This window comes from Leuciscus leuciscus (genome assembly GCF_965113295.1).
Source record: "Leuciscus leuciscus genome assembly, chromosome: 25".
Classification (NCBI taxonomy): domain Eukaryota; kingdom Metazoa; phylum Chordata; class Actinopteri; order Cypriniformes; family Leuciscidae; genus Leuciscus; species Leuciscus leuciscus.
Genome location: NC_138724.1, coordinates 12,844,166 through 12,871,432, shown reverse-complemented (window position 1 = coordinate 12,871,432; position 27,267 = coordinate 12,844,166). Strand labels below are relative to the sequence as shown.

At 38.0% G+C, this 27,267-nt stretch overlaps 1 protein-coding gene across 12 annotated transcripts in view; it reads left to right on the top strand.

Annotated features, from left to right (window-relative positions):
• Positions 1-27,267, top strand: part of znf469 (zinc finger protein 469) — a 315,321-nt gene that overhangs the window by 220,126 nt on the left and 67,928 nt on the right. For 2 of the 12 annotated variants that reach the window (XM_082160379.1, XM_082160385.1), the window contains exon 1: positions 11,883-12,869. The exons of the other annotated variants lie outside the window; for them this stretch is intronic. The gene's annotated coding sequence lies outside the window, so the exon portion shown is untranslated. Of the gene's footprint in view, positions 1-11,882; positions 12,870-27,267 lie in introns of those variants that run through there. 12 annotated transcript variants of the gene reach the window in all.

Genomic DNA, 27,267 nt, shown 5'->3' with positions numbered 1-27,267 from the left:
ACAGAAATAATAAATCAGCTGCTGCGGTGTGTGTGTGTGTTTCAGGAGTTGAGCTGTGTGATTAATGGATCATTTGATCACTGAAAGGGACCAGATCAAGTGATTTATGCAGGAGAGTGTGAAAAAGTGAAGCCAAGGCGCCGTGGTGTCTTTTCAAAAGAATTGCAAGGAACAAACGTTATGAATTATTTATTGTGCTGTTTTCTTTTCTTTTTTTTTTTCTTTTTTTTTTTTTTGTTTATCTGACATTTCGGACTGTAAAGTTAACCTGTCAACATTTATTTTTCTTGTATTTTGTGTAGGTGAGGGTATTACATTCTAATTACAATTCTAAGGGTATTTTAATATCAAGTTTTAAGGCCCGTTTACTCCAAGAACAATTACTCTAACGATAACTAAATTGGCGTCCATAGCAGCACATTTTTGACATTCTCGGAATAACAGAATTCCTATTTGGCATTGTAGACTAAATAATTAAATTCTTTCTTTTAATTAATCTATTCCTTTAATTTGTTGCTACTCCATTCGGTAGTTAGTAGTGCTCCTGAAGTCCTGTTCGTACCAAATCTCATATGACTAAATGACAAAAGTATTACACTTTTTCACAGTTTTGTACAAAACCAAGACATTTATATAATGCAATTAATTGTTCAGCTGAATCTGTTTTATAATATTTTTAACAAGTATGAGAATATTTTTGCTCCTTTTAGTACGGAAATGGAAGTTAGGCAAAAAAAATAAAATAAAAAAAAAGGTTTGCAATACCACAATTCTTCAGCTGAATCCCATATCTGAAATTTTAGACTTATATAATAATAATAATAATATATATATATATATATATATATATATTCTTGTAAACAAAAACCATTCATGTTTAGCTAGATGTCAAATATTTAGCACTTCTCATTATTGCCTCACTGAGTTGAATCACTTTTTGTAAATCGCTAATTATAAAAATACAATATTTCAGACTCAGTGAGAACTCATTGTTTTGTTAAATAACTTACCGTGCTTGGTTTTTTTTTTTTGTGGAACATTCTGAAAAATAGGTGTCAGCAGGCCTTAGCACAGCAGTTCTCTCCTCTCCTCACTCGCTCTAACATCAGCGCTTGGAACATCACAATCAATTGACTCACTTCCAATTAATAACTTTAAAGCAGAAGAGAACAAGTCATATGGGAGTGCTTTATCTCCAGGCCAAATGCTCTCTTCTAAATGGAAGCAGATTGGTCACATGTCTCTGTTTTATTGTTCTCGTCGCGCCTGATGCAGAGGCATACTGAGATGCAGATGATGGTTTTTCTCTCTGGTTTCCCAAACAGGCCGTGGAAAGCATAATTCAGTAAGTATATATATGTGTTGCTCTGACTCAAAGCGCCACCTCAGCATCCTGGCAGTGCCAGCACACCTAGCTTTCCAATGGCATCTGAAGTTCAATATCGTAAGTTTCATTTTAGACTGCAAACAAACCAACTTTTTGCCGTTGCCAAAAGGTCAGGACAGATGATACCCATAATCTGCCTGAAACTCAATCCCTACAGCTGCAAAAAAAAAAAAAAAAAAAAAAAAATTGATGTTTTGAATTGTTTTCTGGCTGTTTTGCTTAAATTCTGCCAATATATGACTGATAAAGGTCAAGGGCCATCTAGAACTGGTTTAAACATGAAATTCAAATACCTCTGGATTCGTAATACATTTAAAGCATGTTGTCCTGCATTACATAAGCATGCTGTAACCTCATAAGTGACACTTGCGTTGAACTGATGAACTGATGCATGCTACGAGTGACATTAGAATGAAGATTCATGCATGGCTTTCCACTCTCAACCCCTCCTGGTGCCCCATCTTCAAGATCTTGATCCTCAAAACCCCTAAAAGAAAGTTCAAAACGCGATATGCATCAAGGACAAAGCTATTAGTCAACATGTTAACCAAGTCAGCTCTTGTTGTACTTGAAAAACACCAGCCGTGGATGTTCATTGCAAGTCTAACATTGCTGCGTTTCTTTGAAAGGAAGCCCTGGCAGTTATTTTTCAATATGGACTAGAAGCCTTTTAATTCTCTTTTTCTTCTCTACCATTTCTCTACCAACAGAGCAAAATGTAAATAACTCTTCGCTTACCTAAAAAAGGATTTCTGTGAATGTGCAGAGGGCTGTGAATAATGATTCAGGTTCATTTATTGCTTGTCTGGACTGGCTTGCTTTTGCCGAGAGCAAGAATATAAGGGAAGCAGGTGTGATTTGAAACATTGACCCTTAGGAGAACCCTCTTTTCAACCAATCACTGATCTAATCTTCAACCTGTCAGTCAAACTTACATTATGGGGCTCTTTTAAGGGAAATCTACACATATGAAGCTGAATATTTACCATACTACTAATATAATTTTGACTTGTCAGTTCAGCTTTTTTTTTCACACAGTTGATATTTGGCTCAAGCTGTAACCTGAAGTCATTGTCCTACATATTTGGCATGGAACTTACATTTTGTCTAGTGTTCTAGTGTCATTGTCCTGTTGGAAGGTGAACCTTCTGCCCAGTCTTGGGTTAAAGGTAGGGTAGGTAGGAATTTTATAAAAAACTTTTTTCCAAATTTGTTTAAACTTTCTATATATATATCAATACATAATTAAAATGTAAGTACTCTGAAAAAAAGAGTATAAAAATCGAGTGACTCTAGACCGTTTAATCTGCATTAAACACAGCTCATTATTTCCATCCGGGACGAAACAAAGGATTGGCTTAGGCGACTGTCACTCTCTCTCGCAACCATGGCAACCACCCTTTTGCCACAGGATCTGCCCACTTGCGCGCACCCGTTTGATTTGAGGAATTCAAGAGGCACGGAACCTAGGAATAGCAAACCAATGGCAGAGAAAGAGCAATCAAAATTCACATTACCGGCATATGCAGTTAGCGAAGGCAAACAAGGCAAAAAAAGGAAGTACTAGAAAAGGTAATGAACAAAAAGTCTTTGGATAAACAAAGAAATAAAATGTGTGTCAATATCCTCGGACCCTAGTTGCACGGCCTCTTGCACGACCTCCTCTGCTTCGCCCTCGACCCCGGACCTGTCCTCGAGCTGACGATGCGGTACTTGTCTCTGGAGTGTAGTCCTCATCAGAGTCAATGCTTTCATCATGGAAACTCTTACATGCACCATATATGTTATGAATCTTACACGAAATTCATCTTCATCACAGTGTAACTGATGGTAATGGAAAAACGTGTATCAATGCAACCTGTTTTTAGCTTTGCCTTATAGATATAACTAGCTCGTTAACGAATCAAAAAAAAAATATTTTAAACTTTACCAATGCTAGCTTGATAGTGAGTACTAAAATACATCTTATTTGTTTATATTCATAATGATAAAGTTAGATTTTTTTATTACATGTGATTCTGACATGATGTCACTGCATGCACTGCGCTCCTCTCCGCTCGTCTCAGGTAAATAAATGCGTCTTCCAGCTGAGCCTGAGCGTTTGGCGTCGCGCGTTCATGTGTTTTGGGGGCGTGGCTTTGGAAGGAGCTCAGAAGGGAGGGGGTGGAGTGAATGGAAATAATGAGCTGTCTTTAAAACAGTCGTGAGAGGTCTACAGACACTCGATTTTTATACTTTCTTTTTCAGAGTACTTACATTTTTTAATTATGTATTGATATATAAATAAAGTTTAAACAAATTTGGAAAATAAGTTTTTTAGACAATTCCTACCTACCCTACCTTTAAGGCTATCTCTATCTTTTGCTGTGTTTATTTAATTTATTTAATTTTATTTAATAGGGACACGTGTGAACAATAAACCTGTACCACACTACGACATTTATAGCCAAGGCTAATTTGCAATGTCCGTCCCTAGAAGGGCTTTTCACATACATACAAAAAGTACAAAAAATTCATTTACATTTACATTTACATTGAACTTTCCTTCTACCCTGACGAGTCCCCCAGTCCCCTTCTCTGAAAAGCACCCCACAGCATGATGCTGCCGCCACCACCATACTCTACTGTTGGGATTAGGGATGTCAATTTTCACAAATTCCCATGATCGATCGTCGTTTAAATTAACGATCAATTAATCGATTAATCGTTAGCCTTAATACTGCGATATGCAGTGGCTATGACAGCATGACAGGGTCTGCAAATGCTACTCAAAACGCTATGTTCCTCACCAAATCAATTAGAATGGTTTTAAATATAAATAAAGGGCTAGTAGGATTGTAAAATGTTTCGATGTGATTGATAATTAAATTAATTATTTAATAATCAAATATAACTACTAATACAACGTGTCACCAACGCCGCCTCATATGCGCTTAGAATGTGTGACTGTTGTGGACGCGCTCTTCCTGGAACAACTGCACGCGCTGAATGAATCTGCTACCGTTAAACTGGAGCACTTTGCTAGCACGTTATTTATCTAAAAGAAACGCATCCTATATGAGATTAATCAGATATATTCAAAATAAACATATTACAAATTATATCTGCACAAAATGACGCAAATTCATGCACAAGTGAACTTGAACTAAGTTACGTGCCATTCATTCAGAACTACTCATGTTGTGGACGCGGTCTTCCTGGAGCAACGCGACACGGCAACTAAACCCAAATAATTCACAATGTTTTATTACAATATTGTTCTCTTTATAATGTTATGTGATATTACAGTCCCAATAGTCATTATTAGTCGTGCACTGCCGTTTGAGCTGCGCGCGCTGAAGCGGACGCTTTACTACAGAGTTAATTCTTAACCAAATGCATCCAATATGAGATAAATCAGATATAGATAGGCCTACAGAAAATAAACAGTATTACAACTTACATTTGCACAAAACAAAAGCCTGCGAATGCACACGCAAACTTATAGTCATGATGAAGGTGTAAAATGGTCCCAAACATAACTCCGTCGCGCTCGCTTTCCATGTTTCGCGGTTGAGCAGCGCGCACACGCATGAAGACCTGCTTAATCGATGATCGATAAGTTGTATCGATTAAATGTATTATCGACAATTAATCGATCGTCGATTAATCGTTGACATCCCTAGTTGGGATGGTATTGGGCATGTGATGAGCAGGGCCTGGTTTCCTCCATACATGATGCTTGGAACTGAGGTTCATCAGACCAGAAAAGATTGTTTCTTACAGTCTGAGAGTCCTTTAGATGCTTATTTGTTGTTGTTGCAAATTCCAAGTGGGTTTTCATGTCTCTTAACTGAGGAGAGGCTTGAGTCTGGCCACTTTGCCATAAAGCCCAGATCAGTGGAATGTTGCAGTGATGTTTGTCCTTCTGTACATTTCTCCCATCTCCATATATGACCATGAAGCTCAAGTAGAGTGATCATCAGCTTCTTGGTCACCACTCTAACCAAGGCCCTTCTCCATTGATTGCTCAGTTTGGCCAGGAGGAAGAGTATTGGTTGTTCCAAACTTGAGGCTACGTGCTTTTGTTAACCTTCAATACAACAGACTTTTCTTTGTAGTCTTCCCCAGACCTGTGTCTTGATATAAACCTGTCTCTCAGGCAGTTCTTTTTATATGCATGACCTTTTATTGAGAGGTGTGTGCCTTTTCCAAATCATACCCATTCAATTGAATTTTCCACAGGTTAACTCCGCTTGAAGTGTAGTAACATCTGCAAGTGGGATTGGAATGCTCTTGAGCTAAATGTCAAGTGTCCCAGAAAAGGGTATGAATACTTATGCAATGTAATTTTTCCATTTTTTTTATTTGTAATACATTTATCAGAAATATTTGTTTTCACAAATCTTTTTTTTTTTTTTTTGGCTTTGTCATTAAGGTGTGTGGAGTGTAGATTGATGGTATTTATTCTGAAAGTTACAGTACGTTTTCATAGAATGTTAATATCTTTCCTTTCATAGGATTTGATTTCTCATGATAGGATATCTTTAAACATTACACTTTTACTTTTCATTATGTTTTCAGAGTGGCCAGAACCCTACATGTTTTTTTTGTTTGTTTGTTTTATACTGATGGATTCCTAGCCTTTTTCTATTCCTGTGTAAGATAAGCGCTGTCTGTGTTTAATGTGCACTGCTGGAATGTGCTGGGCTTTGATACGCTCTGACATTCCGACAAACACCTTTAATATCCACCTGGCTGACTAACCGTCCCATCTGCCTGTCTAATGCACAGCAGACTGTATGCTGTGTGTGCGTGTGTGTGTGCACATGGACAGCACATGTTTCTTCAGGATAGAGAGAGAGAACCAGTGTGTAGGAGAGAATAAGTCCTGATATTTAGCTCTATAAAGGGCAATAAACAGTATAAAGGCCCCACCGCGCTCTTCACGTCTTGTGCTAGAGCCACTGTTTTGTACAGCAGACAATGCAGCCCTCTGTCTGCTTTTAATTAGGATCTGTGGTGATGTCGAGGACCGGGGGCACAAGACTGATTGTGAGAGCTGAACTGTGCAGGAACCCACCATATGAAGCCACAGTCCATAAGTCAAAGGCCTTAATAAACAATAATGACCATCTCGCCTTTGATTACCAACCACAGCAATCGCATCATGAATTGGTTATAACTCAAGGCGCCGCTACTGAAATGAGCAAATGCTTCCATAGAGTGGAGAAGAGTGGGGTAAACTGTGCCATTTGTATATACTAGCAAAGATAGACTCTATCTATCTATCTATCTATCTATCTATCTATCTGACTTGCTGTGTTTATCTGTCCATCCGATATGGTAATTAGTGTTTGGCTTTTGAGTTTTCTATCTATCTATCTATCTATCTATCTATCTATCTATCTATCTATCTATCTATCTATCTATCTATCTATCTATCTATCTATCTATCTATCTATCTATCTATCTGACTTTGTGTCTGTCTGTCCATCATATATGGCAATTAGTGTTTGGCTTTTGAGTTTTCTATCTATCTATCTATCTATCTATCTATCTATCTATCTATCTATCTATCTATCTATCTATCTATCTATCTATCTATCTATCTATCTATCTATCGACTTTGTGTCTGTCTGTCCATCAAATATGGCAATTAGTGTTTGGCTTTTGAGGTTTCTTTGTTCGTATGTCTCATCTGTGGTAGCTTGCTTAGTTCTGTAGGACGCCTAAACTTCTGTATGCTGACATAATTCCACTTGGCAGGAGTAACGTTTTTGTATGTGGTCTGAACAACCAGATGCATTTAGATTTAGCCAAATCACGTCTTTTATGCATCTTAAACTTCCTCTGCAGGGAGTTTGAGGTGTTCAAGCATTATATCTGGATGTGAGGGCCAAAGAAGACTTATCTTTCCACATCCTGTCATATCACGTCCATTCCCATAAGTGACAGCTCTGACTGATGGTGAACACAATCAGAGGAGGGATTCACACAATAAATAATGCTGCATTCATTGCAAGTGTCCTCAGGGAACAGTATAGTGCTGCACAATCACAGCTGAAAACCAGACTTCATCTGTCACATTCCTTATGCATCGGAGCAGATTCTTCTTCCGTAACACTATTGCTTGAGTTCAGATTGTTGGGCAACATCTACATGTACACCTGCTAAAGGGTTAATCACTCTATATCCAACCATATCCAGTCAGTCTGCAGTCTCAAGCTATGCATGAGAACCACAGTTTTGCAGGAAGGAAGGCCTAGAGTCACAATTAGTTATTTCAATATTATAGCCACGTAAACAGTATGTGTGTGTTAACATGATTTTACTGAAAAGATTACTTGCTGATCATTTCTATTTTCCTCTATAGTCTGTTAAACTCCGAATTATATTTACATTAAAACAAGATCGGTGAAGTAAATGTTACCTTTAATGATATGTCATGAACTTGAAATTCATTGGGAAGTTCAACCAAAATCGCAGACTACGTACTTTGTGTAAAATAAAGTTGAATTGTAATTAAGAACTTTTCAAAGACATTATACAATGAAACATTAAAAAGTATACTAGATTCCTGTTATTAACATTCTATGACTGTGTGATCATGAAGCCTGTCTCACAGCCAAAACCACTGCAAGTTCTGCTTTAGTTTATGTCATGGCTTTGTTTCTTGAACAATAACTGCTACTTTGATTCCAGCAAAAATAGTCAAGATAGTGAGTGGAAATCGACTGATAACAGCTGGCTCCGCAATGGATATTAAAACTGGATTATGCGGATTTAACCAAGAAATCTGTTATGGGCAGCCAAGCAGAATTGCATCTGATTGAGTTTTACCAACCTGGCTTCGGATTTGTAAAACATTTCTTAATTTGTTTTCCAGAACTACGCCATGTGTCTGCCATTTGACAGTATCTCATCCATTTATGTTTTAACACTCCACAAAGTTCAAAACATTGGAAAGAATGAAATAAGAAAAACACTGGATAAAAATTGAGCATTTAGCTTGAAAAAAAAAAAGAGAGAGAGAGATTGAAATTGAGATCAAAAACAGACCCCCTGTTCCTGAAACAAGTTCAACTTGAGTTAAATGAAAGAAACTTTTTATTCAAGTTAGCATTTCCCAAAAGCATATTTACCTATGTGGCAATGATGTGCTACATTTTTTATATTTTTTTACCCATACCTCAGATCACTCATAAAGTGTCTATAAACACTTATTTGACCACTTTGTGCATTGTTAATGCATGTGATAACCAATTCAAAATATTTTTCTAAAAAGTAAAAATTTTAAACACTTCTTTGTCTGATAGGAGGGCCTGTGCACATTTCAATTATTGTAGCCCCGTCCCTCTTATCATTGGCCCTCGTCCAATATCCCAGCATGTGACCGCGAGAAAACAGATCTTTTGGCAGAGTGTGCTTAGGCACATATGGAGCTTATTGCGCACCAGTCACCGCTGCCATGAGCCCACCATTGCATCTCTCACTTGCTTAACCTGGATCACACATGCATGTTCCAGGAAGCTGAGTGTACCTCTGGATGATGACCGGCTGGCCTTGCTCCTCTGGACCTGTTCCCCAATGCATGAGCCCGTCCAGTTGTAGTTTAGCTGACACTTTTATCCAAAGCAACTTACAACAAACTTATTGTTCCCATGAAGAACTTGAAGTTTCAACATGAAGTAAGTGTCTTGCTCGAGTAGTAGCCTCATGGGCCGCTCACAGAACACGTTTTTCCATTCAAATGCGCTACTTTTCCATTGTTTTTCTATGTAAACACACGCTAGACGGACATGTATAACCGCTGCGGGCACGTCTCGCGTCTCGCGCATGACACAGCGTCCTAAAAACGTGGCGCTCAAGTTAAAATCAGTTTAACTTTTGAAAAAACTCGAGACCTCGCAAAAATGCGTTCTGTGTGAACGAGCCCGTATGCATGGTGTTGTTGTGCTTCATGGTCCTTTCTGATTCCACCCCTCTTTCTTTCACCTACTTTGCTTCCAGTCTACTCTCCAATTTATCTATCTATGATAAATATATTAATTATTATTATTTAAACTATGATAGTTTGAACAAAGAGTGAAAAAAATTGTAAACCATTACAATATTTATTGAAAATTATTTATACTTTTATGAAAGTTTGCAGTTCATTTGTGGCCTCATTTCCAAGTTGAAAAATAGCTGTATTTTGAAAGAAGTGTGCAACTGTATCTATTTCATAAACTGTACATAAAATGCTAAGCTATGAAATGAGCCTTTCTAACACAAAGGAGTTGGACATTTTCTTCCAAACTCATTTAAAATATAATTTCCATCTAAGAATGGTTTTAAACATGGTTTGTAATACGATGCAAATTACAATGTGGTGGAAATGTTAATGATGTTTCAGGGGAAAAAAAAGATCAATGTCATTGTTGGTGGACAAATTACATTTGTGAAAAGTATTTTAAAGTCTAAAAGACCATAAGTGCCCATTGAAGATAGTTGAAGAAACCCCCATTTGTGTGATGAGATATGATGCCAGTTCTTCCCTGGAGCATCCCGAAGTGGCAGCTGCTGCTCACATGGTGCTGTTGGTTTGCATAGTGTTTTGTTTTTGAATTTGTACCTTCTAATTGGTTGGTTTGAATAATTACATTTTCTGGAACTAATCATTAGCCAGACTTGGATTTTACATATTGCCAAAGGATCACCTTATCTGCTCACCATCTATCCAGTACAGTTGTTCAGTAAGTCTCCATTCTCTAAAATCCTATTGCAACAGCGTCCATCTATCCAGATGTCAGTTCTGATGCTCTCAATACTCATGACCTCTGGTCATTAAACATCTGCAGGAAACTCCTACAGTTGCCTTACCCTCCGTAGGCTCACCCAGACCCCTGTTCATGCTATATCTGCCTCTGAAAAGAATGAACACTCTTTTCCTCAGAATAAGTTAATTATATTTAACTTTTCTGCAAAGTTCGTTCACATTAGATCTCTTGCCAAATGCTTTGTTTCTGTTGAAGTGTTTATTACTTTTCACTTGATAAACTGTCTTGCTTTTGTTACACTTTAAGTATAATTTAAAAAGAAAATGCTTGCATTTCTTAAGAAATCTGGCTTAGACCCATTCAATTTCTGTAATTATAGACCAATACATGATCTCTCCCACCTGTTCATACTCCCAGGAAAGAAATTTTGCTTCAGATATACACTTCCTCCTATTTCTAGTCCAATGCACTGTACTGAGATGACTCTCCTCTTGGTTGTCAATGATCTCCTCTCTGTCTATTCTGGTACCTCTAGTAGTATAATGCTGCTCTATTTTGTTATAGGCTAGTTGCACGTGGCCGCCATGTTGGATTTCCGATCAGCGAGTGTGGGGGTAGACACTTCCGGTTTCTCATTACGGCCGGTGCAGGGAGCCGGAGAAAGCCGAAAATTATCTCTTATTAGTTGTTTATAGAATCTATTATATCACTTAAAATACTACTAAGATCCATATTACTATCACACGAGCCAATGGCAATTAAATGCACGGATGCATAGTCAGATTAATGAATGAAATACAACTGTTCACGAACAGAAGATTGTATTTGACTCATGCTGCATACGCAATGACAATTATGCCTACTGTAAATGTAGAGTTACAACTACGATTAGAGTTGTTTGCATAAAATGCACCGTGAACATTCACACGTTTGCCCTGTGATAGGCTACAATTTATCTCCATAAATACTATTTTCTCAATTCTGCGGCGATATTTTCACTTACTTGCATCAATTGCTCGATCACTATTATCATCACATATTTTACATTTACATTTTTAACTGTAGGTACCACAAACAATTTAATATAGCTAAGTTTGTGTATATTTTACACATAGTAAAATACTGTATTTGCTGCTTATAAACACCAGACAGATAATGATTTATGAAACAGATGGTCTTTGTGCCACTTGCACAAAATAAATGTAGTAATAAAAGCATAGAAACGCACAGGTGAAATACACTGAAAATTATATGCATTTAAAAATGTGGTCGGTTTGAAGTCATCCCTCCGGATCTTCTGCATCCACTCAGCCCGCACCGCAGCGTCAACGGGGAATGCATGAAAGCTGACTTCTTTGTTGTAATGTGACGAAACGCTACATAACGGCACATAACAATGAAGTGCTGAGGCTGTCACCCTCTGAAAGGCAAGTCCCCTCTCTTGAATCCTAAAAACACTCATTGTGAAAAATGATCTCTCTGGTAATGGAACTCGGTCACTGTTGTCTCTCGCTCCCGCTGTCAGATCACCGGAAGTTTTCACCGAAAGTACTGGCCCACACACTCAAGTTCGAATGTCAATGGTCGCCATATTGTGCACAGAGCGAATTGGAACCACTGGTACAGCTCTCTCCTGGTTTACGTCCTAGCTAATTGGCAGAATATATTTATCCCTATTCAGAATTACAAATCTACTGCTCCCCAAATCAAGGTGTCCCCCAGGGTTCAGTTATTGGCCCTCTTTAGTTGTTACATTGCATATTGCATTTGTTGATCATACAAATATTGATTTTATGACTTGTCGACAAAGATTTGACTTGCTATGGTGTAATAAACATTGCTGCAAATTCTGTTTACTGATATATGTCACCAAGGTAACGTTTTAGCTGGATGAAATCGATGAGGATTTGAGGATTTGTTGAAAGTGCAAAAGTGCTAATCTTGGAAACGTCAGATAAAATGGTTTCAAGATTCTTAATATCTACTGTCAGTTAATGTAACGCTTATCTGTAGGATAATAATCATTTAGGCACAGTCCTCAAATCCAGTTTGCTTTGTTTCCCAATCCCAAATTAAATGTGATAAAAATCCAAAAAGAAATCAAAGAAAGGAAAGGAAGATGAACAACAGTGATATAGAGAGAACAATTTTCCCTAGTACAAGCAAATGAGAATCTGTCATCAGTTTTCGTGAAAAGAGAAGGAAAAAAGGAAGAGGATTTCAGCAAGTTCTCCTCATAGGGAGTCATCACCTCCTTTAATAAGAATCGGGCAGGTGTGTTTCCCTTTTCCAGCTGCTGAGAGAGAGAGAATGTGTGTAAAGGAGTGGAGAGTGAAGCCTAGATACAAACAAAGTTTGCAGAGGAAAAGCTACTCCAGAGAGCTGATAGATTGAGAGGTGGAAGCACTAGATGTTTTGAGGCTTTGGAGGGAAAAAGTCATTAATGGAATTGTCAGCGGAGAGTCTGAAATGAAGGTAGAAATGAGTAACCCAAAAAAGGTTTCTCAAGCTTGGGACAGTCTTGCCAGCTTCACTTATCTTTTTGGGCTGGGCTAAGTTCTCTCTCTCTACACTAGTTTTCTTCTCTCTTTCGCCCTCTCCTTGCATACGAGTGTAATGAGAGCCATGCGTTGAGTTGTGGATGAGGCGTCAGTTTGAGAGTGAGAGTGAGAGTGAGAGGAGCGGGACAGGAACACACACACACACACTGAGCTGCTGGGAGTTTCAGCGCTGCTTGCAAGGTGAGGGTTCAATCTATCCACTTGATGCTTCTGTGCATGAATTATTGTGGACTTGGCTGTTGTACTTGATCACAATTTACACAAACAGCTTACAGTTGTGTCTGAAGATGTCTGCAGTTGCTGCTAGATTTTATGTGATGTTAGCACTTCTATCCATGCATACATCACTAAAGGGCTGACATTTGCTGTCAGAGAGAAGTGCAATAAACAGTGTGTGTGTAAAGTTTTAGCACAAGTGAAGTGTGGTAATGGGATGATATCACTAGTAGAGTATAGTTTGAATTACATATCAGGTGGTTATATTGGTACTTCATAAAAGTGTGAGAAATTTCTTGCTGCTTCAGTATTTTTTTTTTTTGGTATTTGGTAACCAAACCTTGCAAGGTTTTTTTTTTTTACTGCCAAATTTAGGTAACAAGTTTTCATTTATGTTTTATGTATATATATATATATATATATATATGGATGTTTGTATATATGTATATATATATGTCGGTGACATTTTTTTAAATAAGGCATTTCAATAACTGACTAATAACCTTTTCATTGTTAAGAAGGTGAAATTACAGAACCTAAATATAGGAGCCTGATAAAAATGCTCATTTAAAAGAAAATTGTTTGACTATATATATATATATATATATTCCTGTACATAATTCCTGTACATGACACACTGAGCCAGTTTTAAGCTTGTATTCATAGATTTACTGTCCCCTGGTTGCTCATAAAGGAAGCCTCCCAGGTAAGTCACGTTGGGAGGTCACTTACAGAGGTCAGGTCAGGTGCTGGAATCTCAGATATTCTTCGCTGGCAACCTGCATCCACACCTCCCATCTTTTCCTCTGCTCTCTCCTTTGGCAATTTCCATTAATGCGTGCTCAGTCCTGTCACTGAAAGCTAGTGTGGATATTCCAGGAAAGTTGGCAGTGCCAGGTTACAACCACGTACAGTTACAACCAGGTTACACTGTTTGTTTGTTTATCAGTGTCTGGGTTTCTTTGGGAAAGCTTCTGTTCACCAGCAGCTTGCAAATTTTTAACTCTGAGGTCTTGTGTGTGTGTGTGTATATATCTAGACATCTCTGTTATTTCACTTCATGAGTTATGTGGAATATTCTTGATGCAATGTTTAAGAGGTTTTATTCCTTCCTCTATATGATGCACAGCCTTAAAATGGGGGGTTAAATATTTCTATAAGATTTATTAAAGTAACTGTTATTGTAGTATATTTTCTCAAGCAGTTCTTTTAATCAAACCAGATGGTGCATATTGAAACCCCTCCTGCAAAACATACATGACTTTTGTGGCTGCAGAAGTTGTACAGTAGTGTATAATTACATATTTTGCTGTAATCCATAATTGCATAAATAGAAGGCAGTTAATTGCTGAACTTTATATGAGTAATAAATTTCCAGCATCAAGACCGTAAACTCTCAAACCTAACATAGCACTTGTAGAATTGGTCTGGATGTTTTCCCATGTTTAAAGTCACACCAACGTTTAGACTATTTTGAACTTGTATGGATGCATGCATTTTTGCTTGCAATCACACATACATCATACTAGTGAAAATCCCATCAAAGACATGTTTTTGTGTGTCTTGTCTACAGTGGTTATGCATATGTAAACAGATTTATATAAACAACTGCTCTGAGCCATGGAACGTGAACAAATAGGCCTAGAATAAAAGGAAAAAAAAATAGGCATTACTAAACAAATCCACATTGAGATGAGTCTTGGAGCACATCCTATAATAATATCTGATGGCATAAAAGTTGGAAGTGTCACATCAGAGCCTGAAGTTAATTACTGATCAAGTGTGATTGAGGATTATGCCGTGTTTAAATGAGGATGGTGCTGGGATATTGCAAGTATTGTTTGATGATTTGGATTGCTACTACATGTTAAGAGTGTTTAGAGATAATATACTGTAGGAATAAATGAGGAAGGAAAGGATAAAAGAATGAGGATGGGGAATGAAGAGCAGATGTGGAGAGGAGTTTGAGATTGTGGCCACCAGATGGCCTTTTAAATAGCGTATGGAATGAAATCTGTGTCCAGACAGTCCTGTTTCCTTATGTAACCTCTCACCTCACCTCACTCACCTCTCTCTCTCTCTCTCTCTCTCTCTCTCTCTCTCTCTCTCTCTCTCTCTCTCTCTCTCTCTCTCTCTCTCTCTCTCTCATTCAGCTGTCTGGGTCCATGCCAATATTTCCCCTGTGTAGTTCTCATTACTCTAATAACGGCTCTGGACTGAACTCATCACAGCGTGTCTCCTGCCCTCTCAGATTTTTTGCTTGTTTCCTTTCTGTCTTCACTGCAGTCCCTTTAAACTCTCTCTCACAAACACACACAGATTTTTGCGTCTGACCTTATTGCATATGCATTTATAGGAGTTTCCCTTTCAGATGCAAAATTTATGGGAGGAGAGTATTTAAATGAAGCATGCAAGGTGATTTACTAAGGTTTGCGCTAGTCAATCTACTGGTGTTTGCCCTGCTCTTGGTAGATTGTGTTGGTCATTATGGAAATGATCCGGCTGCCGTGTTTTCAGTAGATCACATGCCGAACTTTCCACTCTCATCTGTGTTTTTATAGAATTGCGCTCTTACACTAATTTGCCCTGTTTAGTAAATCTGGCCCAAAGACTGAAATGGTTTACTATTTTCCTGTAAAAAGTACTCTATCTTAATATGTACAACTTTGAAAATAAAATAAATAATTCTGCGGAAATTATATCTCAAGTCATGTGGCTTGTATTAGGAGTGATGGGTCTTGTGATATTTTCAAGGTGGACGATAAAATGTGTGACAAATCCCGTTATTGTATACATTTAAGGAGGAAACCCAAGCCATTTCTTAGCGGGAATATTGTTTTGGTTCTATTAATTTGAGCCAGTGACAACAGCATAGCAATGCACAGAACACCTTAGCAACCACATAGCAACACTCTGGCATTCTGACATCAACTTTCAATTTTTTTCCCTTTCAAAGAACACAAAAGGAGTTATTTAGTAGATTGTTTAAGCTGCTCTTTTTCCTACAATGAAAATAGTAATCACACTATTTATCTCCACAAAAATCTACTTAATTATCATAAAAATAGTCCATATGACTCATGTGCTATATTACAAATCTTTTGAAGTCATATACTATAACTCTGTGTGACGAACAGAACACAATTTTTGTTATTCGCAGAAATATTGGCATTTATTCTAGCTCTCAAATCGCATTCTTATATAATGTACATCATATATTTAACTAAAAAACTTGCAAATACATCGTGATCAGTCAAGACACATTAAACAATGTTTAACTTGGCATGATATGTCTTGTGGGGGTGAGGTTTCCATCAGCATGCCTACGACTGAAGTTAGGCTCAAGGCAAAACCAAGCTTCCTTGCACATTTTTGTGTCAAGCAAATGACTGATGGCCCATCCACATGATGTCAGAACATGTAGTTAAGATAATCCACTTGGCGTTTAGGTACCACCAAAATAAATGAGGTGTGTGACATACAGAGGCTGTGTTGTTCAAACTTCTTTTATAATCTGTTATAGACCGTCCCCTCCAAAGGTTAACATGCTGCTATCACCTCATTTGACTTGAGTGTACAGATTCATATTAATTTTTTAACTTGGATTATGTATTTATTTATTCTTTGTGCTCCATTTTTTAACGTTAATGAACTCAATGGCTTACAAAGAAGAGCAGTCTGCTCTGTCACATGTTATTTATGGAAAATTGGGGCAATACGTACTAATTAACTAACATTGGCCAATACACTTTAATTCTTCCCTCAGGACTTAAAATAAGCAGGAATAAAGAAAGTGTTTTTGGGGAGATTTCATCGCTAGTTCTGGGTCATCTAAAGCTGATTTCTTGGCTCAACGCTAGCGGGACGCTGCATGAGCTTCCAGACCAAAGCCACTCATCAATTGCATACCTTTTTTCATCAATGACAAGCACAGCAATTAGACTGATAGATTGTTTCCAACAAAGTTGGATTCTTTCAGGGGAATCGGAAGTGGTTGTTATCAGGCCCGCCGATTGCAATGTTGCACCAACAACCAAACATCGTAAACCCACTTCAATTGTACGCAGATGAGTTTCCCATGTCAATTAGCACACAGATGATGCCAGAGTTTGGTGTTTGTCCACAGATTTTTTTGAGGTAACAAAGCCTAATAAATAACAAAGCTCAATATCAGCAAGGCTTTGAAATTTTAGCTTTAGCCGTCCATCCTTTAAACTATTTCCAAGACAGCCAGTCTGTGAGCTCTCTTTTATGTGGTTCATATTTCAGTGTTGTATGGACTATATACAGACTTTATTTTTGGATGTTTTTTTGTTTTAAAGCTCAACAGTAAGCACATGCACGCTCAGTCGGAGTCCAGTAATTTTAGATTTGTTGTGGTAACAGAGCTGAATGGACCAGTATAGTCAAGTTTTTAGTCTTAAGTGTAAAATGTTTCTGTCATTCATGTGTCTGGCCTGTTGTTGTTCCCTGTTGCTTTCCTTTGTGAATATTGTAGATTGTCCTTGTAATTGTACAGTTGATGGTAAATTGATTGCATTCTTGTTTTGCATGTTAGCATCAGCCATTGCTTAAATCCTATATAATGCTTTACCTGACCCAAGCTGAATCCTGCATACTCTCTGCACTATAGGATTAGGATATGTGAGTCCCAAATCGTAGTACATTGAAAACAAGACATCAAAGGCGTCCAGGTGGTGGACCACTACTACTATATAGATTTAAACCATAATTTGACAATTAGCAACACTAACAATTAGCAACTAAATACTGTATGTCATAGATGTAAGACAATTGGCATATGTTTGGAGCTCATTATCGAGGCTCAAGCAGATACAATTCTCTGTGAATGGTGATTTACATAAGAATGCAAACAATTTACACCGAAATTTGCTTTGTGTATGGTAGTAAGTCCCATTCCTAGTGTTCTTATTTAGAACTAACTTTAATGTAACAACTTTACCACCATCAATGCAATGAATGTTTTTCAAACATATCATATATGCAAACTAGCATGCAACCACAGTCTTTCGTCAAATTTCTACATAAAACGTTTGCAAAACCATTCTTATGTAAATTGTTACATAAAAACACAGATTTATGTAAGAATGGTTTTGCAAACAATTTACACTGACATTTGTTTTGATTAGTAGCTATGTTTCCATACAAAGGTGCAAAATTTAAATATTGCATAAAAAACATTAGCGAATAAAGCAGCGTTTCCATCCAGTGAGCTGAATAGAGCGAAATCGCCACTTCCTGTTAAACTGGCCCTAAATATCAGTAAGACAAATGGAAATTGCTGCAGTAGGAAGAAGCCACTTTGTATAATAATTTCTAGTGTTGGGCAGTAGCATCGCTGCAAGTAGTGACGTTACTAGTTTAACTAAATTTCTCAATGGAGAGGTTTGTTTTGTTTTCTGAATTAAATAGCTTTTCAGTCGCGAAGCTCTTTTGTTGATCAAGTAGTGCGGTTGCGTCCACACAAGCTACATTTTCCCAAGCATTTCTGAAGCTCAATCTCAAATCGGAAATACAACTGCTGAGGATCACTAATCCTGGATAACACGGACCTGTGAAGTACTTCCGTATGATGGTGACTACTACTTCATGTTTTACGCCGTTTGGCAACCAGCTTTTTGATGCATTACCGCCACCTTTTTATGGACAACTGGGCAGTGACATCACGTACCAATCCTTGGGCTGAAGCGTGAGAAATTTACTTGATGGAAAGATGCACACACTCTCGTCACCTCGTTTGTTATAGTTATGGTTATGGTTTTATATAGTTATGGTTTTGTTATTGTTTTTGTTGCCAAATTGGTTTGGAATAGTTGTTGAATAAACAATTGAACTGAGTAATTATGCTTGCCTATCTGTTTGACAGACAGTTTTATTGATCACTGAGACATTGACTTGGAATTAAATTGATTCAATATAAAAATAAAAATAAATAGTTTAGATGTAGAAAACTACTTTTGCCATGTTGCTGTAGCTTAGCTTGCTACATTTCCCAGGGGTGTAGTGAAGCTTCATTTAATATGGAGCAACTGCTAGCTTAGCTCACTACATTTTCCAAGTTGCTTATCCAACACTGATCATTTTGTATATAATAAATGACATGTGCCTCAGAGCGTGCAGACGAAACGCAATAAAATGATCTTGCTTTCGGAGGTGGATACCAGCTGTTTGGGAACAGTTGTGTAAGAGCGTTCTGGGAGGTAACTGTACTGAACCACTTTGACGACAGGTATTTCAGAACAACCAAAACAGATGACTTTTTTGATGTGCATCGTGGAATTAATTTGGTAAATGTGTTTCCTCCTTAGTTTATGCACGTTTTTTATCGGATAAAAAGTTTATCCGACTCAATTGAGCGCATACGTTTTTATGCACATATTTAGAATTTATGCGCATTTTGCCGTTTCCATACAATGTTTTTTGTGAATGATGAAAATACACATAAAATAGGTGGATGGAAACATAGCTAGTGTGTCCCAAGATACAATACTTAAAGGACAATTCCGGTATTTAACACTTTGAGTCTATTTTGTAGTTCGTTTTGGAAGAACAAGAGTGGTGGATAAAGAAATTTTGACAATGGTTCCTGTCGCGACTTTTTGACTATTTTAGAATTGCCCATGACCGCTTTAGAATGGGAGTCAATGGCCATGCACAAACATGCCCTTAAAACAACCCTTAACGTTCGTTTTCAAAACTGTGCAACTCACGAGTGGTTAGTGGTGTTCGTTGATGTTCCAAAACAAGTAGCGTAGCGAAATACAGTTTCTGTCGTGTTTTATTTGGCATTTTGTAAAATCCATTGATTTCCGTTGGAGGACTCATTGCTCATTGATATTACTGCGCTACCGGAAACGGAAAGGATGCTGTTTACATTTGATTGTAGTCTTTTAGGTCTTTTCGCTCGGTTCTCTGTCTCTCAGAAGGCTAGCGTGAGCAGAGCAACGGAAGTTTCGGAAGAGCGGAAGTTTATACTCGGTTGTGAGGTATCTGAAAAAATAGTTCCACTATAGAAAAATAAACGGATTGAAATCATATATTGCGCCGATATATTTGTTTTTAATCATCAACGAACAACCACTCAGTGAGTTGCACAGTTTTGAAAACGAACGTTAAGGGTTGTTTTAAGGACATATTTGTGCATGGCCATTGACTCCCATTCTAAAGCGGTCATGGGCAATTCTAAAATAGTCAAAAAGTCGCGACAGGAACCATTGTCAAAATTTCTTTGTCCACAACTCTTGTTCATCCAAAACAAACTACAAAATAGACTTAAAGTGTTAAATACCGGAATTGTCCTTTAAACAACTTTTGTAACAATTATCTAGCAATACATTTACCACCAGCAACAAAATGCAGTATGTTCTTTTCGTCCAATTGTCAAGTGTGCAAACTAGCATGCGGTTGCAGTCCTCGGGACATCCATATGAGCGGAACAAATTTCGGAATAAATTCTTCGCAAAACCATTCTTTCGTTAATTGACGCACAATTGTTTTGCGAACAATTTGCTCCGAAATTTGTTCTGTTCGTTTGTTCTGCTCATGGTAGAATTTCACAATACTAGAGTAGTTCATAGCTTTAATACTTTCACATTTTAGTAACATTTGACAAGTAACAATTTTAAACAATGCCAACACAGTATGTCCTTTTCATATATGGAATGCAAATTGCTTTTGGGGTCTCATTAATTGCGTTTCGGGGTCTCATTAATGCCACACAACAGAACAGATTTCTTTCTAAATTGTTTTTAAAACCAATGTTACATAAATAGTTACAAAATTCAACGAATCAGTTTATGTAAGAACGTTTTCCAAACCAGTTTGCACATTCATCCTACTCATGTTTCGTAAATGACAGCCTTTGAGTGTCTCTGGTTTCCATGTTGCCTGCAGGTATACGTTTCGTGACATGTGTGAGTGTTTGCGTGTAGGTTTGTTTGGCCACGCCTGGCTGATAGCTGAAATGTTTAATCGCCTTTTTGCCCCGTCTGCTCCAGGGGGAGGGTGATAAACATAAAGCTCACGTCTGGTTTGTCTATATGCTCAGACATTCGTTCCTTCTATACCAGAGAAGAAGAGGGTGTTGGGGGAGGGATGGAGGGGTTTCGTGATTGCTACGGTGCTTGCTGTAGGCTCTTGACTTTACAGCATCAAGCTTCGTCCGGCCCACCTCCTGTATCAATTGTATGTTTATTATGATAGCAGTAAAACTATACGAGCCCCACCCTGCTCCGAGGGGAGCGAGAGGAAGGAGAAATAAGGAAAGAGAGAGCTGCTAGATTGGCTCCAGACTGCATCCTCACCCAAATTAGACGCCCTCCTGCCAAGATCTTAAGGCGCAGCGGGGAGGGCATGTGAAAAAAGCACAAATTCGAACACTGTTACGTACACACTTATACACGCTTTAGGCCTAAATGCAGCTGTGTGCAAGTATTTGTTTGTGTATTGGCGAGGTTATAATTGAGAAATCACAGACTTTCTAAGAGAAGTAATGTGGATTTGGTGGCCTTTTCGAAATAATCTTTTTTTTTATGCAAAATCCTGAAGTTGTTGAAGAAATATCTCAGGGTTTTATCAACTCGATGTTTATGTACTGTATCTGTGGCGTGCTGCTGATTACTCTCAGAAGAGGCGACGTGTTTACGGTAAATAGACTCATAATGGAAGCTTAGGGGGCAAATGGGCCAAAAGGATTAAAAGCAGAAATGTGAAGCTTGTATTTATGTTAAGCTGTTTCATGAATCACTAAAAATGAGTAGTATGCTGTAGTTGACTAAATCGTCCTTTTGAGGTGGGACTGCTATTTTAGGTGGAAGAACTTCTGGTTATGCATTACCTTTGTAGTTTTTGAGGGTGGAGATTGCAGAACATCAACAAAGACACACATGTAGTTACGTTACGCCTCTTCCTAATGTCCTCACACTGAGACCAACAGTAAGAATGACCCGCTGGCTGAGCCAGTGGACGCAACAGTCACTGATCCTTTTGGGCCAGTTCTGCATTGCAATTCACTGACTTTGTAAGTCCATTTACTTGTACGTTGTTGAAAATTCTACTGATTTGTGACCATGGTTATGGTATTTAATTGGTTAGAATAGATGAGGTTTTGTTGAAATTGCAAAAATGACTTTTGTTGGACTTGAAAGCTTCAAAGAGAACCCTAACTAAATTAATTCCATTAATATATATATATAAAGCAGGAACTGCTAGGCCGGAATGCAAAAAAAAAAAATCCTTTTTTGTAAAAAAATTTTTTAAGTACAGCCCTTCGGAAGCAAATTAAGTACAATTTACCTTGATCTTTAAATTCAAAAAGTTTTCACCCCCTGCCTTTTATTGCATCGTGTTTCCTTCTGGAGCATCAATGAGTGTTTGAACCTTTTTGAATAGTTGAGTTTGAGTCCCTCAGTTGTCCTTAGTGTGAAAAGATGGATCTCAAAATCATACAGTCACGGCTGGAAAGGGTTCAAAATATGCCAAAGATAATAAAAAACTGAGGAATTTGCAGGACCTGGAGGATTTTTTCTGAAGAACATTGGGCATTTTACAACTGCTCAGGACAAACAAAGGACTCAAGAACAACAACAAAAAAAAAAAACGGCCGGGTAACGACACAGTATTAGGAATCAATGGTTTATAAACTTTTAAATGGGGTTATTTTCATAAATTCAGCGCTTTTTTTGGACTATATGTAAACATATTTTATGTAAAATATCATATTTAGGACAGTACAAAAAAAAATAACATGCATTTTGTATGATCCCTCTTATTTTGTTAAAATTATTAACATTTTCACATATTCTGCAAGGGTTTCACAAACTTTCCAGCATCACTGTGTTTATATTTATATTTTTAAAATCTAAAAATATTTTTGATAAAAACCGGGAACTGCTAGGACAAAATAAAAATAAATAAAAAATAATTGGACCCTGCATGCATAAGCATCATAATTCAGATAATTTAGAATGAAACCTCTAACCCCGAGAGTATAAGCAATAATAATGTTGCTTGACTTAGCAAGTACTGCTATTAATACAGCCAGAATAATGATTAATGACTCGCTCTTAGAGGCTTTAATATGAACAGTTAATCTGGGTTTCATCCAGAGCACTCAAACGGTCAGCCAAACAGTTATTCACGCACTCTCAAATCAGGCATAATAAGTGAATCTTTGCCCTTTCACTGTGATCAAGAGTCCAGTTTTCCCACTTCTAAATCCACTTGAATAGAAAATGCAAAGCACATTTCAGGTCTGTTATATTGAAGGCATTACAGTATGGAAAATGAGATGTCATGGTGCAGAGGCTTGGCGGTGATGGTCCTGCGGACGGCCATAAACGTCTTCTGTGCTTGTGTGATGTATCCAGACAGAGCAGGTCCCCCCCCCCCCCCCCTCCCCCCCCCCCCCCCCCCCTCCATCACCCCAAGGTGATTCCCAATGGCTGCACGCCCAGTGTGTCACACACGCGCACACACACACACACACACATCCCATATTCCAGACACCGAGGGGGATTCAGTAAGAATGATAGTGCTTCCTCCGAGCTAAGTATAGTTTTTTTTGTTATTTTATACCATTGTTATGCCGATGATGTGATGTTTTTTTCTTCGATAAAACATGTTTTCTGGACAAAGTACATGAATGTCACAGTTACATTAAGCTCTGGCTCTCTAACAACTTTCTCCAATTAAATGAGAGTAAAACTTAGGTTTTTATTGTAGGTTCTCCCATGTCACCTATACCTTTGCTGGTCAGCTAAGGTTCCCTGTCCTTAAAGCTTGAAGAACATGTAAGGAGTATATGGGTAATTATGGACTCATCACTTAACTGCCATTATTAAAGGTAGCTTTTTTAACTGGAGATCAATTGCTAAAGTCAAGCACTTTCTTTCCAGGGAGGATTTGTAAATTGTGGTTCATTCCCTTATTTCATCAAGGATAGATTACTGTAATTCTTTATATATTGATCTCCCCCAGACTGCATTAGCCCGCCTGCAGTTAGTGCAAAATGCAGCCGCAAGGTTTTTAACGGGAGCACGAAAGAGGGACCATGTTACCCCTATACTGGCATCCTGTTAAATTCAGGATTGATTTCATAATTCTCCTGTATGTTTACAAGGCGCTCTTAGATCTTGCCCCCCGGTGTGTTAGTGATCTTCTTATTCTCTACTCTCTCCTTCTAGAGCTCTCAGGTCTTCAGATCAACTGCTTTTAAAAGGTCCCTCGCTGTACTTTTAAATCGAAAGGAGATTGTGTTTTTTCTGTGGTAGGTCCCAAACTCTGGAATAGTCTCCCATTCCACGTGAGGTCAGCTTCATCAATTGCCGCTTTTAAGTCTTATTTAAAAATGTATTTATTTTATTTAGCTTTTGAATTAGTTGTGTTTGCCATATATCATGTAATATTAAATCGTAGTTTTGCATTTTGGGACAACGTCTGTTGTTTGTAAATGTGCTACACATAAAGTTGCTTGCTTGCTTTCATAGTTTGTTCATTGGTTATTTTATTTATATATGAATTTAGTTGTTTTCATGAAACTTTTGACTGACAATAAATCACACATTTGAGAGTAGGCATTGAGGTCCACCCTCTTCCACCATGGTCCACCACGCACTAACCTCCCTGACACTTTTGTTATGAGAGAAAATGGAAATGGCTCCTGGTTCCATCTGGGATGCGCTTTCCATGTGCGCTCATGAGGAATATTGTGTCTTTATCTGAATTGAATCCAGATTGAATCTGCACGCTTGTAATTTGTAAACATGTCAAGGACCTGTGAGGTTTAGACGTATAGAATACTGTACCCTGATCCCACGACTTTACCTTTGATGGACGGACAGCTTCACTCGGCTGAGTGCGGTCGCCATGGAGAACGGCTAATGTAATGTTTTCCAGCCTGTACCGGTCTTGTTTCCATTTTGGTCTGGCCTGAGTGACCCTCCGTAATTCTGTGATGCTTGGTGCGCAGATGGAGGGATTGTGCTGTTTTGTCTGTCTTCATCCTTACTTTTTTCAAAACTGTTGTGTATGTGTGTTTGAGAGTCTCTGGTTGGAACCATATTTAGTTTAAATATAGGCTATGTGTGTGTGAAGTTTAAGTAATAACAAACCAGATCTTTATCTTTTCTGAAGGTAACGTGAGCGCTAAGGTACAAAAAAGTTAGTCTCCATGACATTCTGACCTCTAGATATGAATGTGTGAATGAATGAATGTTTTTCTCTGGCCGTTTTATTGCCTTGCAGTTGAAAATTGTAAATCTGATCACCTAGAAGAGCATTGCACTTGTTTTATGTTAGGCCTGCATGATTTTGGGGAAAACATGAATTGGGATTTTTCTGTAGGGCTGCACAATTTCGCCAAAACGTTTCGGCGCGCTCAACATATATGTCTCTGATTGGCTACAATGATCAACAATGACATCTTTGACGCTCTTAACCGAGTGCTTACACAGATACACACGGGAGCGTTTAAAAAGCAGGCGTCTATCAGCGGATCCCTAATATATCCGCTGATAGACGGATCCGCTTGTATCCGCTTGTAAACACTCGGTGAAGAGCGTCAAAGACAACATGTTTTTGAAGCGTTGATCATTGTAGTCAATCACAGACATATATGTTAAGTGCGTCGACACAATGGCCAATCAGAGGTGTTTAAGAATACCATTCAAGAGCCTTCAAAATGCTAGAGGGAAATACTGGTATTGTCACATTTTTTAAACTTTCAGTACCGACTTTTGGTTTCACTTCAGTTAACCCCCAGTTCCAAAAACAATTGAAAATCTTTTCAAGTGAAATATCTTGAGAAATGACCAAACTAATAAAAGGAATGTAAATATGCTGGACCATTTAATAATGTGTGTGTGCGCGCTCATACGTGCCTGGGTGCGTGCCGCGTGTCTTAGCCTTTAGGTCGCCGTGTCTAATGGGAAAAGAACGGCGCTAAATTAGAATCAGAAGGTGCTCTGAATGCGTTTGGGTGAGTCTGTCCATCTTCAGCACTTAGACTCACTGTAAAGATAACAGATATTTAAGTAACCAAAAGCATTGACGCCTGAACAGCCTGATTTGCACGACCACAAAAGACTCGTCTCACTTTTTGCCGTTAAACAAATGTCAAACCCTTTCACAGACAATTACGGGAGATGTGCACAGGAAGGAAAGCGTTTCAGACAGTCGCCGTCAAATTTACGCTGTTTTCTGTAGATCACAGAACGTTTGTTTGAAATGGGTGAGAAAACTGGAAACCGACGCAGGGATCAGTGAGAAATTGACTTCTTTGAGAGGTTGACTGAAAGGTTACACAGTGTGTGGCGTGGTTGGATGAGCCACAGGAGAGCGAGAAGGTGACAGGGATTGTTTGAAGAGTTCACTGAGGGTAGTGCTTATGGAAGATGCTGTTTAATAGACAAAAGGAGGGTTGAGTGAGGAGTGCTGGATCAAGTGTGTGTGTTGATACTGTAGCTGAGTGACATGTTTTGTTGGGGGAGGTGAACCGGTGGCTTCGAATCAGTCAGTTGCCAAAAAGAGAGACCGTGTGAGAAAGACAGGAGAAAAAAAGAAGATCACGATGCCCCCATCTGTTTGCCACATGCAAACCCCTGCAGCAGATCCATAAATCTCAGATGCGCTCAACAATGCAAGGTCACATTCCACTGGTCTGAACGTGCGAGGATCCCTCACCACAAATGTGCTTTACTCGTTTGTACTCATAGCACTGAAAAATCACTAATTAGATCTTTAATGGAGTTGTCTACTTAGATTTTTCTCCTGAGAAAATGCTCACGTCATCTCACACGTGTCTCCTCGAGTGTTTCAGAAGAGATCTCAGACTGTGCTCAAGTTTACCAATATACCCAATTATGCAATAAGATCAGTCAGACAATAAATATAAACAAATAAAATAATAATATAATGTGCTCTGTATACTAAAAACTATTTCCCTTTACTTTAGTATTGTAGATTGCTATTAATATAAAGTTTAGAGTTTAAAAAAAAGGACAGTAAATACATTTATAATGTTACAAAAGATTTCTATTTAAAATAAATTCTGTTCTTTTGAACTTTATATTCATCGAATGGTCTTAAAATATTAAGCAGCAAAACTGTTTTCAACATTAATAATATTAATAAATGTTTCTTGAGCAGCAAAATTATCATATTAGAATGATTTCTGAAGGATCATGTGACACTGAAGACTGGAGTAATGATGCTGAAAATTCAGCTTTGACATCACAGGAATAAATTACATTTTAAAATATATTCAAAAAGAAAACAGTTCATTTCAATTCTAATATCATTTCACAGTATTACTGCTTTTACTGTACTTTTGATCAAATAAATG